The 19,824-nt window shown below is 47.2% G+C and overlaps 1 long non-coding RNA gene across 1 annotated transcript in view; it reads right to left on the minus strand.

Annotated features, from left to right (window-relative positions):
• LOC138759068 (uncharacterized) overlaps positions 1–19,824 on the minus strand; it is a 217,247-nt gene that overhangs the window by 173,231 nt on the left and 24,192 nt on the right. The window contains exon 3 of the long non-coding RNA XR_011354626.1: positions 16,506–16,634. This is a non-coding gene — a long non-coding RNA (uncharacterized lncRNA). The remainder of the gene's footprint in view (positions 1–16,505; positions 16,635–19,824) is intronic.

Consider the following 19,824-nt stretch of genomic DNA (forward strand, 5'->3'; position numbering starts at 1 on the left):
ACAGATGGGAAACAGGTGAGAAAGAGATGGTAAACTGATGGGGAACAGTAGGAAAAGTGGAGAAATGGTGGGGGGCTGCTGGGGAACAGTGGGGACGTGTGGAACACGTGTCGAACAGGTGGGGAACAGTGAGGAACAGATGGGGAAAACTGGGGAACCGTGGAGAACACTGCAGATGAGTGGGGAACAGAGGAGATCAGTTGGGAGCAGGGGCAAACAATGAGGAAACGGGAGCAGAGGGGAACAGTGGAGAACACTGCAGAATCGTAGTGAACAGAGAATAATGGGGATCAGGGGGAAACACTGGGGAAGAGTTTGGGAACAGTGGAGAATAGTGGAACAGTGGGGAAAAGTGAGGAAATGTGGGTAACAGTGGAAAGAATGGGGAAGAGTTGGGAACAATGGGGAACAGTTCGGGAACTGGTGGGAAACATTGGGAAAAGTGGGAAGAGTGCATTGTTGAGAACATTGGGGTAAAGATGAGGTAATACTGTGGAACCACGTGCAATAGTCGGGAACTGTAGTGAGCAGGTGTGTAACAGGTGGGGAACAGTGGGGAAAATTGGAGGAACAGGTGGGAAACTGCTAGGGAACAGTGCGGACTTGTGGGTAACATGTGACAAATGGATGGGGAACAGTGAGGAACAGATGGGGAACACTGGGGAACCGTGAAGAACACTGCAGAGCAGTGGAGAACAGAGGGGAATAGTGGGGAGCAGGGGCGAACAGTGGGGAACAGATGGGGAACTGTGGAGAACTGCAGAACAGTGGGGAAAAGAGAGAAATAGTGGGGACCAGGGGCCCACTGTGGGGAACAGTGGGGAACAGATGGTAAAAATCAGAACAGTGGTGAACAATGTGGAACAGTTGAGGACAGTGGGGAGCAGTGGATAATTCTGGGGATCAGTGGGGACAAATGATGATCAGTGGAGAATTGGGGAACAGTGGTGAAAAGTGGGGAACAGATTGGGAAATGAGGTGAACAGTGGGGAACTGGTGGGAAACAGCTGGAGAACAGGTGTGAAACATGCGGGAACATATGGGGAAAAGGTGAGGGACAGTGGGAAACAGTTTAGAACAAATAGGGAACTGATGTGGAACTGTGGTGATCTGTGGGGAACAGTGGAAAAATGGTTTGGAATTGCTGGGGAACATGTGTCAAACAGGTGGGGAACAGTGAGGAACAGATGGGGAACAGTGGAGACCACTGCTGAACAGTGGGGAGCAGGGGGAAACAGTGAGAAAAGATGAACAGTGGGTAAAATGGGGAAGAGTGGGGAACATTGGGAAATATGGGGAACAATGGTAAACACTGCAAAACATTGGGGGTAATGGGGAACGGGGGAAAAATGAGTGACTGATGCGGAATATGGAAAAACATTGGGGAACAGTCAGGAATGATGGTGAGCAGTTGTGGAAGAGTGGGGACCAGTGGGAAAAATGTGAAGCATTAGGGAAAAGTGGGGAACAGTGGGAAAATGCGGAACAGTGTGCAAATGTGGGGAACACTGCAGAACAATGGGGAATGGATGGGAATATTGGGGAACAGGGGGGAACAACAAGGAAAGAGGAACAGTGGGGAACACTGCAGAACAATGGGGAACAGTAGGGAGCAGGGGGAATAAATGGGGAACTGATGGGCAACAGTGGGAAGCAGATTGGGAACTGATGGGGAACAAAGTGGACCCATGGGGAACAGTGGAGAACAATGCTGAACAGTATGGAACAGTGGGGCACAGTGAAGAACTCTGGGGAAGAATGAGGAACAGTGGGGAATAGAAGGGCACATTGGGCAGCAGTGTAGAACAGGTGGTGAATAGTGGAGAACAGGGGTGTAACAGTAGGTAAATGTGGGGAACAGGTGGGAAACAGTGAAGAACAATTGGGAACAGTTGGGGAACAAAGGGAAAAAATCGGGAACAGTGTAGAACAGGTGTGGAACAGTGGGGTACTGGTGGTGAATAGTGAGGATCAGTGGGAAACAGTGAGGAACAGTGGGGATCAGTGAATAACACGGGAACAGTGTGTAATAGGGGGCAGCTGGAGAACAGTAGGGAACACTGATGAACTGTGGGGAACAGATGGGGAAACGGTGGGGAACAGGTGAGGAACAAGTGGGGAACAGGTGAGAAATGGTGGGGAACTGTTGGGGAACAGTGAGGTCTTGTGAGGAACATGTGTCAAACAGATGAGGAACAGATGAGGAACACTGGGGAACCGTGGAGAACTCTGCAGAGCAATGGGGAAAAGAGCAAAATAGTGGGGAGCAGTGGGGAGCAGATGGGGAACAGTGGAAAATGGGGTGAACAGTGGGGAACAGTGGGTAAAAGTGAGGAACTGTGGGGAACAGTGAGGAACTGTGCGGAACAGTGGAAAGAATGTGGAAGTGTTGGGAATAGATGGGGAAGAGTTGGGACTAGATGGGGAACAGTTAGGGAACTGATATGGAATGGTGGGAGCCATTGGGAAAAGTGGGGAACAGTGTATTATTGAGAACAGTGGGCTAAAGTTGGGAAAATACTGTGGAACCATTGCAATAGTGGGGATCTGTAGGGAGCAGGTGTTAACAGGTGGGGAACATTTGGGGAACAGTGGCAAACAGTGGGGAACAGTGAAGATTGTGGAGAATAGTGGGGAACAGTGAAGAATTGTGGACAACAGTGGCAAACAGTGTGGAAAAGTGGGCAGAAGTAGGCAAGTGAGGGTAACAGATGGCAAATAGTGGGAAACAGTTGGGGAACAGTGGAATATAGTAGTGAACAGTGCGGAAATGGTGTGGAACTGCTGCAGAACAGTGTGGAACAGTGGGGAGCAGTTGGGGAATAGGTTGGAAAAAGTGCGGAACACTGGGGAACAGAGGCGAATAGATAGGGAACTGAAGGGCAACAGTGGGGAACCATGGGGAAGAATGCAGAACAATGGGCAAAATGGGGAACAGATGCGGAACAGTGGGAAACAGTGAGGAACACTGGGGAACAGTGAGGAACTGTGGATAAAAGTGGAAAATACTGGGGGACAGTTGAGAACAGTTTGTAACAGTGCAGAACAGTGGAGACCAGTGTAAGGATCAGTGATGAACAGTGGCAAACATTGGGTAACATTGGGGAACTGTGAGAAAAGTGGGGATCACTGGGGAACAGTGGGGAGCACTGGTGAATTGATGAAGAACTGAAGGGTAACAGTGGGGATCCATGGGGAAAATTGTGGGGAACAGTGGGGAACGGTTGTTAGAATGAGGAACTGTGGGGAACAATGGGGATGACTGGGGAACAGTGGGGAGTAGTGGGGAACTGTGAGCAACTGTGCAGGAGAAGTGGAGAAAACTGGGGAAAGTTGAGAACAGTGGGGAACAGTATGGAACAGGGGGAACCATTGGAGAATAGTGGGGAACACAGAAGAACTGTGGGGAACAGTGGGAAACAGATTGGAACTGATGGCGAACAGTGTGGTCCCATGGGGAATAGTGAGGAACAATGCTGAACACTGGGGAAGAGTGGAGCACAGTGGGGAACAGTGAAAAACTGTAGGGAACATGAGGGGAGCAGTGAGGAACAATGGGGAACAGAGGGGTATAATGAGGAACAGTGGAGAGCAGAGTAGAACAGATGGTGAATAGAGGAGAACAGGAGTGAACAGTAGGTAACAGTGGACAAATGTGGGTAACAGTTGGGGATCAGGTGAGGAACTGTTGGGGAACAGTTTGGGAACAGCTGGGAATCAGTGGGGAACAGATGGACTGATGTGGAATATAGGGGTATCATTCGGGAACAGTCGGGTAAGGTGGTGAACAGATGTGGAACATTAGGGAACAATGGGAAAAATGGGAAACAGTGGGGAACAGTCAGGAACAGTGAGGAACAGAGGAACAAGGGAACAGTGGGGAACATTGTGAAACAGTGGAGAACACTGTAGACGGTTGAGAACATTAGGGTACAGTCAAGAACCATGGGGAACAGATGGGGAACTGTGGGCAACAGATTGGGAACTGATGGGGAACAGTGGTGAAAAGTGGTGAACTGGTGGGAAACAGTTGGGATTGGTGGGGAACAGTTGGTGAACAGATGGAGAAGAGTTGGGTACAGTGAACATCCGTGGGGAACAAATGGGGGACAGTGGGGAACAGTGAGGAATAGAGGAGAACAATGAGGAACTGTGCAGGAGAAGTGGAGAACACTGGGGAAAGTTGAGAACAGTGGGGAACAGCATGGAATAGGGGGGCAGCTGGAGAACAGTGGGGAACACTGAAGAACTGTGGAGAACAGATGGGGAACAGTGAGGAACAGTGGGGAACAGTGAGGAACTGTGCAAGAGAAGTGGAGAAGACTGGGGACAGTTGAGAACAGCGGTGAACAGTGTGGAACAGGAGGGGAGCAGCTGGAGAACAGTGAAGAACTGTGGGAAGCAGATTGGGAACTGATGGGAAACTGAGGGTGAATAGTGTGGTCCCATGGGGAACAGTGGGGAACAATGCTGAACACTGGGGAAGAGTGGAGCACAGTGGGGAACAGTGAAGAATTGTGGGGAACAATGGGGATCAGATGTGGAACAGTAGGGAACAAAGGGGAACAGTGGGGAACAGATGGGGAACAGTTCGGGAACAGCTGGGGAACAGTGGGGAACTATTGGGGAACAGTGTGGAACATTGGGGAATATGAAAAACATTTGGAAACAGTGCAGTACATTGGGTAAAATGGAGAAGAGTGGGGAACAGATGGAGGACTGATGCAGAATATAGGGGAACATTGGGGGACAGTCGGGAACGGTGGTGAATAGATGTGGAAAGGTGGGAAAAATGGGAAACAGTGGGGAAAAGTGGGGAACTGTCGGGAACAATGAGGAACAGGGGGAAATAATGGGGATCACAGCGGAAATGTGGAGATCATGGGATAGTTGAGAACAGTGAAGAACTGTGGGGAACAGAGGGAAGCAGATGGGGTACTGATGGGGAACAGTGTGGACCCATGAGGAACAGTGGTGAAAAGTGGGGACCTGGTGGGAAACAGTTAGGATTGGTGGGGAACAGTGGGGAAGAGGTGAGGAAAAGTGTGGTACAGTGAAGAATTGTGGGGAACAGATGTGGAACAGTAGGGAACAGTGGGAAAAGTAGGAAACAAAGGGGAACAGAGGGGAATAGAGGGGAGCAGTGAGGAACAGATAGTGAACTGTGGAGAATGGGGGAAGAGTGGAGAAAAGTGGGTAACTGTTGGGTAATGAGGGGAACAGTGGAGAACATTGGGGAATATAGGGAAGAGTGCGGAACAAATGGGGGACTGATGTGGAATATAGGGGAATATGTGGAACAGTGGCAAAAATGGGAAAGTTGGAAAAAAGTGGGGAACAGTTGGGAACAGTGGGGGACAGTATGGAACTGAGAGGAACAATGGGTAACAGTGGCGAGCCCTGTGGAACAGATAGCAAACAGTGGAGAGCAGGAGGAACAGTGGGCAACAGAGGACAAATGTGGGTAACAGGTGGGAACAGTAATGAGCAGTGGGGAACAGTTGGGGGACAGTGTGGACTGAGAGGAACAATGGGGAACACTGGGGAGCAATGTGGAACAGATGGCGAACAGTGGAGAGTGGGGGAACAGTGGGTAACAGAGGACAAATGTGGGTGACAGGTGGGAACAGTGAGGAGCAGTGGGGAACAGTTGAGGAACAAGGTGAACAGATGGAGTACAGTGGGGAACACTGCAGAACTGTGGAGAACATTGGGAACAGAGGAGAAGAGAGGGGAACAGTGGAGAGTAGTGGCGAACAGTAGAAAACAATTCGGGAACAGGTGAAGGACAGTGTGGTACAGTGAAGAATTGTGGGGAACAGATGTGGAACAGTAGGGAAAATGGGCAACAAAGGGGAACAGTGGGGAAACAGATGGGGAGCAGTCCATGAAAAGCTGGAGAATAATGAAGAACAATGGGGAACAATAGGCAACAGAGCAGAACAGTGGGGAATAGTTGGGAACAGCGGTAATCAGATGGCGAACAGTGGAAAAAATGGGGAACAGTGGGGAACAGAGGGGCATAGTTCAGGTACAGCTTGGGAACAGTGTGCATCAGTGTCGAACTGTGGAGAACAGTGGCAAGCAGATTGGGAACGGTGGGGAATGGGGCAACATTGGGTAACTGTGGACAAAAGTGGGGAACAGGCGGGGAACAGTTAGAAAAGATTGGGAAACAGTGCAGAACATTGAGGAAAATGGGGAAGAGTGGGGAACAGAGGGGAACAGTTTGTGTACAGCTTGGGAACAGTGTGGAACAGTGAAGAATGGTGGGGAAGAGAGGGGAAGAATGAGTAACAGTGGGGAAGAGAGGGTAACAGGGGAGAGCAGTGGGGAACATATGGCAAACATTGGAGAACATGGGGAACAGTGGTAAAAAGTGTGTGACAGGTGGGGAACAGTGGGGAACACTTGGGAAAAGTTGGGGAACAGAGAGGGCAACGGTGGGGAAAATTGAGAAATGGAAGGAAGGGATGGGGAACAGTGCAGGTCCCTGCGCAACAGTGGAGAAAAGTGGGCAACAGCGGGGAATAGTGGGGAGCAGATAGGGAACTGTGGAGAATGAGGGAACAGTGGGGAACAGATTGGGATATGAGGGGAACAGTGGGGCTACATGGAGAACAGTGGAAAAAAGTGGGTAACTGATGGGTAATGAGGGGAAAAGTGCAGAACATTGGGGAATAGGGGGAACAGTGGGGAACTGATGTGGAATATAGGGGAATAGTGGAGAACAGTCAGCAATGGTGGTGAACAGATGTGGAACAGTGACAAAAATGGGAAACAGTGGGGAAAAGTGGGGAACTAAAGGGAACAGTGGGGAACACTTTGGAAAAAGTTAGGGAACAGTGGTGCATAGAGGGCAACAGCAGGGAAAATTGAAGAATGGAATGAACTGATGGGGAACAGTGGAGATGTCTGCAGAAGTGGAGAACAGTGGGCAACAGAGGGGAATAGTGGGGAGCAGTGGGGAACAGGTGGGGTCAGTGGGGAACAGCTAGAGAACTGTGGGGAACAGAGCAGAACATTAGGGAATATGGGGGACATTGGGAAACATTGCAGAATACTGGGGAAATGGAAACAGTGGGGAACAGATGGGGGACTGATGAGGAATATAGGGGGACATTGGGGAACAGTCGGGTACGGTGGTGAACAGATGTGGAACAGTGTGAAAAATTGGAAACAGTGGGGAAAAGTGGGAACAGTTGGGGACAGTGAGGAACAGGTGTGAATAAATGGAGAAAGTGGGAAAAATGGGGAACAGTGGGGAACAGATGGAGAACAGTGTAGAACCGTAGGGAACACAACAGAAGAATAGGGAACAGAGGGGAATATTGGGGAGCAGGGGGAACAATGAGGAAAGGGGCACAGATGGGGAGCAGTGGGGAACACTGCAGAACAGATGAGAACAGAGGGGAACAAAAGGGACCAGGGGGATCTGATGGGGAACAGTGCTTGTCATGATAATGAATATGTATGAGATGTACCGGAAGTCACGTGGTATGAGAGAGAGATAAGAGCACAAGCAGGAGAACAAAGGAAACTGGAGAATAAAGACTCGGAGAAGTTTACCTGATAAAACTTGTGCTTGATGTTTTATTAACTTCACATTTCGGGCCACAAATGTGACATTGGCGACAAGGATGAAAGAAGCTTGTAGAAAATTAAAGACTAAAGAAGATTACAGAGGATTACAGACAACTTCAAGGTGATAAGTATTTTCTCTTTAACTCAGTACTTTTGGGGCTGGAATATTTCCTCATGGCTGGAGCAGACGGTGACTTTCTAACACATAGTGGAATTGCTCATTTTGACCCAACGGGTGATGCAAGCACTGTAAGTGTGAAGTGGAAGGCATGGCTGGAAGAATTTGAATCCTACGCTGAGAGTCGTGGCCTATTTCTAGATACTGGTACAGTTGAACAAAAAGCGCAGAGAAGGGCGTTACTTCTTTTCACTGCAGGACCCGCAGTTCGGGAAACATTTAAGACACTTTTGAATACTGGAAGAAAGGATGAATACCGGAAAGCGGTAGATGCATTAAATGCACACTATGTAGTAACACCGAATGCTACATTTCAACGCCATTTGTTTCGAAGAACGATACAAGAAGATGGCCAGACAATTGCTCAGTACGTGACGAGACTATGCCAGCTAGCTGTTGGATGCAATTACAAGCCAGCTGATTTGGACAACCAATTATTGGATCAAGTCGTACAGCACTGCAGATCAGATAAACTCAGAAGACGTCTACTGGAAAGGGGGAGTGAGTTGGAACTCACCGATGCTTTAACCATTGCTGCTGCATTAGAGGCTGTTGAAGGGCAATTTCATACCATGACCCTGAAAGACAACTCAAGCCAGCAAGTTAAGAGGCTCTCACATAGCCATAACCAGCCAAGATATACGTCGACACAGGACGTAGAGTGTTATAGATGTGGAAACCGAGGTCACTTTGGAAAAGACCCATATTGCCCGGCCAAAGGCAAAGTTTGCAGAAAGTGTGGAGGTAAAGACCACTTTGCAAACAAGTGCAAAAGCAAGTCCAATGCAGACCAGAAGAGGAAGAGTACAACTTCCAAAGGCAAAGCCTGGGGGAAAGGAAAGTATCCTGGAAAGAAAGATACCATTCGCCAGATAGACGGTGACGATGATGATACCCATGAGGAACAGAGTTGTTACCAATTTACGTTGAATGAAGTACATCATGAGAAGGTCCCAGTGATCATTGATGGAGTGACAGTGCAGGTCATTGTAGATTCAGGCAGTGACAGTAATGTGATTGATCGACATTTATGGGAGAAGTTGAAAAGGAAAAAGATCATCTGTACCTCAAAGAAGTGTTCCAAGAAACTGTATCCATACACAACAACCAAGCCATTGCAGACCATTGGATGTTTTACTGCAACTGTTGAAGCTGGAGATAAGTATACCGAAGCAGAGTTTATGGTCATAGAAGAGAGGGGAGAACCATTGCTGAGTAGAAGCACAACGCAAGACCTGGCAATACTTCATATTGGAGCTTGTGTCAATTCAATTCAGTCATACGAGGATATGAAGCAAGAATTCCCCGCAGTCTTCCAAGGAGTAGGAAAGCTGAAAGGTCGACAATTGAAGCTAGCGGTAGATGAAACGGTCAAAACCAAGGCACAACCAATGCACCGAACTCCGTTTGGACTTTGTGGGAAAGTCGAAGCCAAAATTAAAGAATTGATCGAACAAGACATTATAGAACCGGTGGAACATTCGACACAATGGGTCAGCCCAGTAGTGATTGTGCCCAAACCAAAGGGTGACATAAGACTATGTGTTGACATGAGAATGGCCAATGAAGATATAATTAGAGAACGACACCCTATACCAACAGTGGAGGAAATACTTCAAGAACTAACTACCAGCAAGGTATTCTCAAAAATTGATCTGAAATGGGGCTATCATCAATTAGAGCTGGATCCAGGTTCCCGAGATGTAACAACATTTGTGACTCACTGTAACATAACATAACAATTTACAGCACGGAAACAGGCCATTAGGCCCTACTAGTCCGCACCGAACCAAACACCCCACTCTAGTCCCACCTCCCTGCACAATGCCCATAACCCTCCATCATCTTCTCATCCATATACCTGTCCAACCTTTTCTTAAATAATACAATTGACTCCGCCGCCACTATTTCTCCCGGAAGCTCATTCCACATGTCTACCACTCTGTGGATTGTATCGTTACAAGAGGCTATCATTTGGAATTAATGCAGCTTCGGAGATCTACCAGTATGAAATCCATCGAGTGATTCAAGGCATTCCTGGAGTTGCCAACATTTCTGACGACATCATAGTCCATGCACCAACGATGGAAGAGCATGACAAACGGTTGAGGCATGTACTATCTAGACTACAGGAGGCAGGCTTTACCGTGAATGGAAACAAGTGCAGTTCGGTGTGTCAGAGATGGACTTCATGGGACACAAACTTACACGGGAAGGACTAAACCCTGCAGAGGCCAAGGTGAAAGCTATTGTAGAGGCACGTGCACCTCAGAACGCAACAGAGGTGAGGAGTTTCTTGGGATTGGTCAATTTTTTTGCAAACTTCATTCCTAATTTCGCTACAGTGGCAGAACCACTAAGGAAACTAACCAGGAAAGGTGTACCATTTCATTTTGGATCTGAGCAGAAGAAAGCATTCACAGTGCTGAAGCAAAGCCTGACAGATGCAAAAACTCTTGGATATTACGATCCGGCGGCATCAACCAAAGTCATAGCGGATGCCAGCCCAGTTGGTTTAGGAGCCGTGTTGGTTTATGCATGATGGAGGACCAAGAATCATTGCCTATGCCAGCAAATCGTTATCAGATGTGGAAGGAAGATACTCTCAGACAGAGAAAGAAGCACTCAGACTTGTATGGGCCTGTGAGAGGTTCCATGCATATTTATACGGCATTGAATTTGAACTCATCACAGATCATAAGCCATTAGAGGTGATCTATGCACCTAGATCCAAACCATGTGCCAGAATAGAGAGATGGGTACTCAGACTACAACCCTACAAATATAAAGTGATCCACATTGCAGGGAAAACAAACATTGCAGATCCGCTGTCCAGATTGGTGAAAGATGGTGGTCCACAATCCAAGTCAGAATTGGGAACAGAAACAGAGAGCTTTGTACGCTTCGTAGCTATTCAGTCGACACCGAAAGCTGTGACTACGAAGGAAGTCGAGAGAATCCGAACGTGATCCAGAACTCATGGAAGTAAGAGAATGCATACAGAGTGGACAATGGGACAAGTGTACTCACAAGGCTTACATTCCCATTAGAGACGAACTTTGTTGCATCGGACAGTGTGTATTAAGAGGTTGCAGATTGGTGATACTGCAAAGATTGAGACCGAAGATCGTATCCTTAGCGCATGAAGGACACCTAGGTATTGTTGGTACCAAGCAAAACCTCAGGACCAAGGTATGGTGGCCAGGTTGTGATAAGGACGCAGAGAAATTTGTTAAAACTTTTCACGGATGTCAAATCATAAGCAGGAGTAATCCGCCAGAACCGATCTGGAGTACGCAACTCCCGACAGGACCATGGATCGACGTAGCTGTTGATTTTCTTGGACCTTTTCCGACGGGTGAATCAATTATGGTAATGATAGATTACTACAGCAGATACTATGAGTACGTGGTGTTGAAGTCCACAACCACTGAAAAAACAATACAAGCGTTAGCGGAGATATTCGCAAGATATGGATTACCTGTTACATTATACTCTGACAACGGTCCACAATTCATTTCAGAGACATTTGCGGAATACATGAGGACCACAGGTATCCACCATCATAAAGTAACTCCGAAATGGCCGCAAGCCAACGGGGAAGTAGAGAGACAAAATCAGTCCATTGAAAAACGATTGAGGATTGCACACGCAGAAGGACAAAATTGGCGAGAAGCATTGCTATCTTATGTGGCTGTCTATCGAGCAACGCCTCATGCAACCACTGGAAAAAGTCCTGCAGAAGCATTTTTTGGGAGAAAAATCCACACAAAAATGCCAGAAATAAAGGAAATCGAGACAACCAGGAGATGAGGGACCACGATGCTGAAAAGAACGGTGCAGCAAAGCTGTACACAGATTCGAAACGTGGAGCTAGGTACTCAGACATCATGCCAGGAGATAATGTTCTAGTGGGGCATGAAACTGGTGGTAAGCTAGACACACCTTATTACCATCAACCCTATACTGTCGTATCCAGAAGTGGCAGTATGGTGACAGTCAAGTCTCCAACTGGAGTCCTGTATAAGAGAAATGTATCAGGTGTAAAAAGGTACCAGTCCAGAGATACATCGAGCGAAGAGGTTGAAAGGCCAATACGAGATGCTGAAACTGAGAGACCTGATGATGTTCCAGAGGCAGTTACCAGCACTCCTGATGAAGTGACTAGAGCGCCAGAAACACCCGAAGCCGTGGCGAGCAGTATTTTCGACGGTGAGAGTGAACAACCGAGAAGCGACGACAATATCACAAGCAGGCCGAAACGAAACTGGAAAGTGCCCAAACCATACGAAGACTTTGTGCCATAGTTTTAATAAGAACTTTGGGACAGTATTTTAATCTTATATCATAAAGTGCATGTATGAGTGCTGTAGGAAGTAAATTTTATGTAGTTGAGTTATAGTATTACCATTAGTTACGATGTTTGTATGTTTCCGAGGGATATTGGTAAGTGAAGGTAAAGTTTATTTCTGATTAAAGGAGGGATGTCATGATAATGAATATGTATGAGATGTACCGGAAGTCACGTGGTATGAGAGAGAGATAAGAGCACAAGCAGGAGAACAAAGGAAACTGGAGAATAAAGACTCGGAGAAGTTTACCTGATAAAACTTGTGTTTGATGTTTTATTAACTACACATTTCGGGCCACAAATGTGACAGTGCTGAACATTGGGAAATACATGGAAGAGTGTGGAAAAGATGGAGGACTGATGTGGATAAGAGAGGAACAATGGGGAACATCTAGAAAAGGGTGGGGAACAGTGTGAAACATTGGGGAATATGGGGAACAGTGGGAAACAGATGGGGGACTGATGTGGAATATAGGATAACATTGGGGAACAGTCAGGAATGGTGGTGAACAGATGTGGAACAGTGGGAAAAATGGGAAACAGTGGGGATCTGTGGGAAAAATGGGGAACAGTGAGGTAAAAATGGAGAACTGGGGAAAATTGGGAAAAAAAGGGCAAAAGTGAGGAATAGTTGGGGAAAAGTGTGGAACCATTGGGAACATTGCAGAACAATTGGGAACAGAAGACAATATTGGGGAGCAGGGGGAACAATGAGGAAATAGTAACAGATGGGGAAAGTGGGGAACACTGCAAAACAGATGACAACAGAGGGGAACAAAAGGGAGCAGGTGGGAAACTGCTTGAAAACAGTTGGGATCGGTGGGGAACAGTGCAGAACAGTTAGGGAACAGGTGAAGAAGTGAGGTACAGTGAAGAATTGTGGGGAACAGATGGGGAACACTGGGAAAAATGGGGAACAATGGGAATCAGTGGGGAACAGTTCGGCGACAGCTGGAGAACAGTGAAAAACTGTGGCGAACATACGTCAAACAGTAAGTAACAGTGTGGAACAGTAAGTAACAGTGTGGAACAGTGAGGAACAGTTGTGAAAATGAGGAATTGTGGGAAACAGTGGGAATTACTGGGGAACGGTGGGGAAAAGTTGGGGAACAGGTGAAGAACTGAAGGGCAACAGTGTGGAAGAATGCAGAACAGTAGGGGAAATGGGGAACAGTGTGGTACAGTGGGGAACAGTGGGGAACAGTGAGGAACTGTGGACAGTTGAGAACAGTGGGGAACCGTGTGGAACAGGGGGGACAGCTGGAGAACAGTGGGAAACAGTTTAGAACTGATGGGGAACATTGGGGAATGTGGGGAACAGATGGGGCACTGACGTGGAACATAGGGGAACACTGGAGAACAGTTGGAAACCTTGGTGAACAGATGTGGAACAAAATGGGAGAAATGGGATACAGTGGGGAAAAGTGGGAACAGTAGGGAACAGGTGTGAAACAGTGGAGAACAGTGGAAATAATGGGGAACAGTGGGAAAAATGGGAAACAGTGCGGAACCGATGGGAAACAGTAGGGAACCGTGGGGAACATATAGGGAAGAGTGCGGAACATTGCAGGACAATAGGAAATGGAGGGGAATATTGGGGAGCAGGGGAGAACAATGAGGAAAGGGGAACAGATGGGGAACACTGCAGAATCAATGAGAATAGAGGGTAGAGGGTAACAAAAGGGAATGGTGCAACTGATGGGAAACAGTGGGGTCAGATGGGGACTGAAGGGGAACAGTGGGAAACCGTGGGGAACAGTTGGGAAACTGCTGGGGAACATTTGGGATTGGTGGGGAACAGGTGAAGAACAGTGGGATACAATGTGGAAAAGGGGGGAACAGCTAGAGAACAGTGGTGAGCAGTGTGGAACAGAAGGCGAACAGTGGAGAGCGGTGGGGGCAAACAGTGGGTAACTGAGGACAAATGTGGGAACAGTGAGGAGCAATGGGGAACAGCTGGAGAACAGTGAGGAACCATGGGGAACAGGTGGGAAACCTGGGAAACAGTTGGGATTGGTGGGGAATAGTGCGCACAGTTGGAGAACAGGTGAATAAGAGTGGGGTACAGTGAAGAACTGTGGGGAATGGATGTGGAACAGTAGGGTACAGTGGGAAAAATGGGGAACAGTGGGGAACAAAGGGGAGCAGTGCTGAACAGTTCGGGAACAGCTGGAAAACTGAGGGGAACAGTGGGAAGCAGGGGAACAGTGTGAAACAGATGGTGAACAGTGGAGAATGGGGGGAACAGTGGGGTACAGATGGAAAAGAGATGGAGAAGAGTGAGGACCCATGAGGAACAGGTGGGAAACAGCTGAGAAACAGTAGGGATTGGTGGGTAACAGTGGAGAACCATTGGGGAACAGTGAAGAACTGTGGGGAACAGATGGGAAACAGATGAGCATCAGATGGGCAACAATGGGGAACAATGGGGTACAGAGGGTAACAGTGGGGGGACTGTTGGGGAACAGTGTGGAACATTGGGGAATATGGGGAATATTGGGAAACGGTGCAGAACATTGGGGAAAATGGGGAACAATTGGGAACAGATGGGGGACAGATGTCGAATATAGGCAAACATTGGGGAACAGTTGGGAACATTGTCGAACAGATGTGGAACAATGGCAAAGATAGGAAAAGTGAGTAACAGGTTTAAAACAGTTGTGGAACAGATGGGGAACAGTGTGGAACCATGGAAAACTGGTGGGAAACTGCTAGAAAACTGTTGGGATTGGTGGGGAACAGTGGGGAAAAGTTGGTGAACAGATGAAGAACAGTGTGGTACAGTGAAGAACTGTGGGGAACAGATGTGGAAGAGCTGGAGATCAGTGGGAACAGGGAAAAACTGTGTGGAACTGATAGGGTACATTGGGGAACAGTGCAGAACATTGGGAAATATGGGGAACAGTGGGGAACAGATGGGGGACTGATGCGGAATATAGGGGAAGAATGAGGAACAGTCGTGAACAGTGGGAAACAGTGGAGAATAGTGGGAAAAATGGGCAACAGAGCGGAACAGATGGGGAAAAGTGTGGAACCGTGGGCAGCACAACAGGACAATGGGGAATGGATGTTAATATTGGGGAGCAGGGGGGAATATTGCTGAACAGAGGGGAACAAAAGGGAGCGGTGGAACTGATGGGGAACAGTGGACATCCATGGGCAACAGGTGGGAAACTGCTGGGAAACACTTGAGATTGGTGAGGAACAGTGGGGAAAAGTCAGGGAACAGGTGAAGAACAGTGGGGAACAGTGGTGAACTGTGGGGAACAGATGTGGAACAGTGGGGATTAGTAGGAAAAATGGGGAACAGTGGGGAATAGCTGGAGAACAGTGGGACACTGATGGGGAACAGTGGGGAAACGTGGGGAAGAGGTGGGAAACTGCTGGGAAGCAGTTGGGATTGGTGGAAACATTGGGGAACAGGTGAGGAACAGTGGGGAACAGTGAAAAGCTGTGGGGAACAGATGTGGAACAGTTGAGTACAGTGGGAAAATGGGGTACAGTGAGGAAAATTGGGAAAAATGGGCAACAGTGGGGGACAGTTTGGAAACAGCGGGAGAACAGTGGGGAACAGTGAAAAACTGTGGGACCAGATGTGGAACAGTAGGGAAGAGTGAAAAAATGGGTAACTGTGGGGAACAGATGGGGTACAGCTGGAGTACAGTGGGGAACAGTGAAGAACTGTGGGGGAACAGTGGGGAACAGAGGGGAAGAATGAGTCAGTGGGGAACAGAGGGTAACAGGGGAGAGCAGTGGGGAACATTTGGCGAATATTGGAGAATGTGGGGAACAGTGGTAAAAAGTGTGTGACAGGTGGGGAACAGTGGGGAACACGGACAAAAGTTGGGGAACTGTACTCTATGGAGGGCAACAGTGGGGAAAATTGAGGAATGGAAGGAAGGGATGGTGAACAATGGAGATCTCTGTGGAACAGTGAGCAACAGAGGGGAATAGTGGGGAACAGATAGCAAACTGTGGAGAATGGGAGAACAGTGGAGAAAAGTGGGGAACAGATTGGGAAATGAGGGGAACAGTGGGGAACCATGGTGAACAGTGGTGAAAAGTGGGGAACTAGAGGGAAACAGCAGGTTGAACAGTGGGGAATAGGTGTGGAATAGGTGAGGAACAGTGGGAAACAGTTTAGAACAGATAGGGAACTGATGGGGAACTCTGCGGACTTGTGGGGAACTGTTGGAAGGGCAGGAAGGTACCATATATACAGATTTGGAGTGGTACACACATTTGGGAAAATTTGGAAAGAATGAAGGATGACAACAGCAAGAGGAAAAGAACTGACTCATGAGCAACTAATTGAAAATACTTTGGAAGCATTAATCAAACTAGAAAGAATTGCCACAGTACATGTACCAGGACATCAGAAGGGAAACTCACCAGAAGCACGAGGAAATCGGATGGCTGATGAACTGGCCCGACAAGCAGCACGATCAGGAACAGTGCATTCACATGATGGCTCTGATACCTCTCAGAGAAGGGCTGAAGAAGGTCCTATCTTTTCCCTCCCTGAAGAAGAACAAATGGAAAAGATGGGAGCAAAAAAGACGGAAAATGCTGGCTCCCCGATGGAAGACAACTGTTAAATAAAGAAATCACCCCGCAGATACTAGGGGAACTGCACTCACGCTCCCACTGGGGAGCGCAAGCACTGTGTGATGCATTCTTACGAACTTATGCCTGCAGAGGAGTCTATATCCTTGCAAGACAGACAGTGAACCGCTGTGTGTTCTGTTTAAAGGTTAATAAGAAAGTTATGAAAGCTATGCCTGGAGGAGGACAACCTTTACCAATCTGGCCATTTCAGCGGATACGTGGATTTCACCGAACTCCCTAAGGTCCAGCGATGGAAATTTCTACTAGTAGTAGTGGACCACTTCACGTGATGGGTGGAAGCGTTCCCCACCGTCAATGCCACTGCACAAGCATATAATTCTGGAACAAATTGAACTCCGAAATGGAACAGCCGAATCCATCAATTCAGATCGCGGAAAGCACTTCGCTTCTAAAATTCACAGCCTGGTCTGTGAAACCTTAGGTATAAAATGGAAGCTGCATACACCAAGGCATCCAGAGTGGAACAAATGAATGCCACTTTAAAAATGCAAATTACAAAACTAAAAGAATAGACTAAATTACCTTGGACCAAGTGCTTAACAATAGCTCTTTTCAGAATTCAGCCAGCCCCATGACAAAACATTAAATATCCCCTTACGAGATGTTATTTGGACTCCCATATTTGGGGGGGATAGAAGGAATACCTACAGTCAAAAATAATGATGTGTTTTTAAGGAACTATTTACTGCTAGTCTCTCATTCTCTTGTAGATTATAAAGCTAAGGGTCTGCTGGTGCAGAGCCCTCCTCTAGATTTCCCTATCCACTCTGTGAATGCTGGTGACTGGGTCCTGATCAATTCGTGGAAAGAAGAAAAGCTTCAGCCCCAGTGGAATGGACTATATCTAGTACTATTGACCACAGAAAAAGCAGACTAAACAATGGAAAAGTGATGGACACATGCTAAAAGTTAAATAAATGGGACCCAACAGTATCAGATAGATGTTTTCACTGTCAGAAGGAAATGGGAACAACAGTACATTTCAATTTGGGCATGTGAGAAAGTGGAAAAGTTTTGGGAAGATCTAAATCAGGTATTAAATAAAATCACAAAAAATAACATAGCAAAAAATCCAGAGATCTTACTTCTAAGTAATATAAGAAGTAAAGAATGTGGCCTCAATTTGGATGAAGTGCAAAAAAGATTTATTATGATAGTCTTAGCTGAAGCAAAAAAATGTACAATGTCAACCTGGAAATCAGAAGATCGCCTAAGAATACAGCAATGGTACATTGCCCATTCAGAGCCAGCTCTTCAGCGCTTGACGTCCTGCTTTGCGGAAACTGCCAAAATGTTTGGCCTGGAAGTCAGCCTGAAGAAAACTGAGGTCCTCCATCAGCCAGCTCCCCACCATGACTACCAGCCCCCCCACATCTCCATCGGGCACACAAAACTCAAAACGGTCAACCAGTTTACCTATCTCGGCTGCACCATTTCATCAGATGCAAGGATCGACAATGAGATAGACAACAGACTCGCCAAGGCAAATAGCGCCTTTGGAAGACTACACAAAAGAGTCTGGAAAAACAACCAACTGAAAAACCTCACAAAGATAAGCGTATACAGAGCCGTTGTCATACCCACACTCCTGTTCGGCTCTGAATCATGGGTCCTCTACCGGCACCACCTACGGCTCCTAGAACGCTTCCACCAGCGTTGTCTCCGCTCCATTCTCAACATCCATTGGAGCGCTTACACCCCTAACGTCGAAGTACTCGAGATGGCAGAGGTCGACAGCATCGAGTCGACGCTGCTGAAGATCCAGCTGCGCTGGATGGGTCATGTCTCCAGAATGGAGGACCATCGCCTTCCCAAGATCGTGTTATATGGCGAGCTCTCCATTGGCCACCGTGACAGAGGTGCACCAAAGAAAAGGTACAAGGACTGCCTAAAGAAATCTCTTGGTGCCTGCCACATTGACCACCGCCAGTGGGCTGATAACGCCTCAAACCGTGCATCTTGGCGCCTCACAGTTTGGCGGGCAGCAACCTCCTTTGAAGAAGACCGCAGAGCCCACCTCACTGACAAAAGGCAAAGGAGGAAAAACCCAACACCCAACCCCAACCAACCAATTTTCCCTTGCAACCGCTGCAATCGTGTCTGCCTGTCCCGCATCGGACTTGTCAGCCACAAACGAGCCTGCAGCTGACGTGGACTTTTTACCCCCTCCATAAATCTTCGTCCGCGAAGCCAAGCCAAAGAAGACATGGAAATGAATAAATGTATTCCATTGGAAAAATAACATATAATTTAATAAATATCATCAGTTTTTGAACAAATTTGGGAACCGTACATGGAACACAACAGAGAGGTCCTACCGCGGACCTCTACCCCCTAAAATGACAGAATGAGAAGAAGATGAAATAAACTGACCCAGTCTGTAAAAGTAGATGACACAATTTTCTTGCTTATTTCATTGTGTGATGACATTTTTTAATGGGTTTATTGTATTGTATATGTTGAATGTTTAGTGGGTGGGGAGGGGGTGGGAAGGAGGGAGGGAAGGGAGGGGGGAAAAGGGGAAAAATGACACTGTATATATTCAAGAGGAAAATGTTTGTGTGTATTTTGGTCAATATGGATCATAGTGTGAAAAATAAAAACTTTAAAAAAAAGAATAAAGGGACCATTGGATCCACCACCAGCCAAAGAAGTAAGGAAAGAGGAGTAAAAAGGAACAGAAAAGAAAACTACAATAATGAAACTTTTACGTTTACTATTTCAATTCGACATACATATAACTTTGTGTGTTGAACCTTAAAATTCTTTTATCTCTCTATGTACTAATTATGCTAAGAACCAAAATCAAACAGATTGTTGGGTATGTGTGAAAATGCCACACCATGGCAAGTCAGGAGTCCCCTTAGTAGCAGTCCCTCTCTCCCTACATGTATTATTTGATATATATACCTTGTCCAGCAACAGTGATCCAACCACTGAAGATAAATAAAAAGGGTGGTCGATACGACCAAAACCAACAAAGTCACCAACTACTCAGTCTGGAGTGTTGCTTCCTTTTGAGGAACCAACTAGGAGTTTCCAATTGCATGCAGAATTGGACCGTCACACGACTGCGAATCCC

The sequence above is a fragment of the Narcine bancroftii genome, chromosome 3, assembly GCF_036971445.1.
Source record: "Narcine bancroftii isolate sNarBan1 chromosome 3, sNarBan1.hap1, whole genome shotgun sequence".
NCBI classification, from domain to species: domain Eukaryota; kingdom Metazoa; phylum Chordata; class Chondrichthyes; order Torpediniformes; family Narcinidae; genus Narcine; species Narcine bancroftii.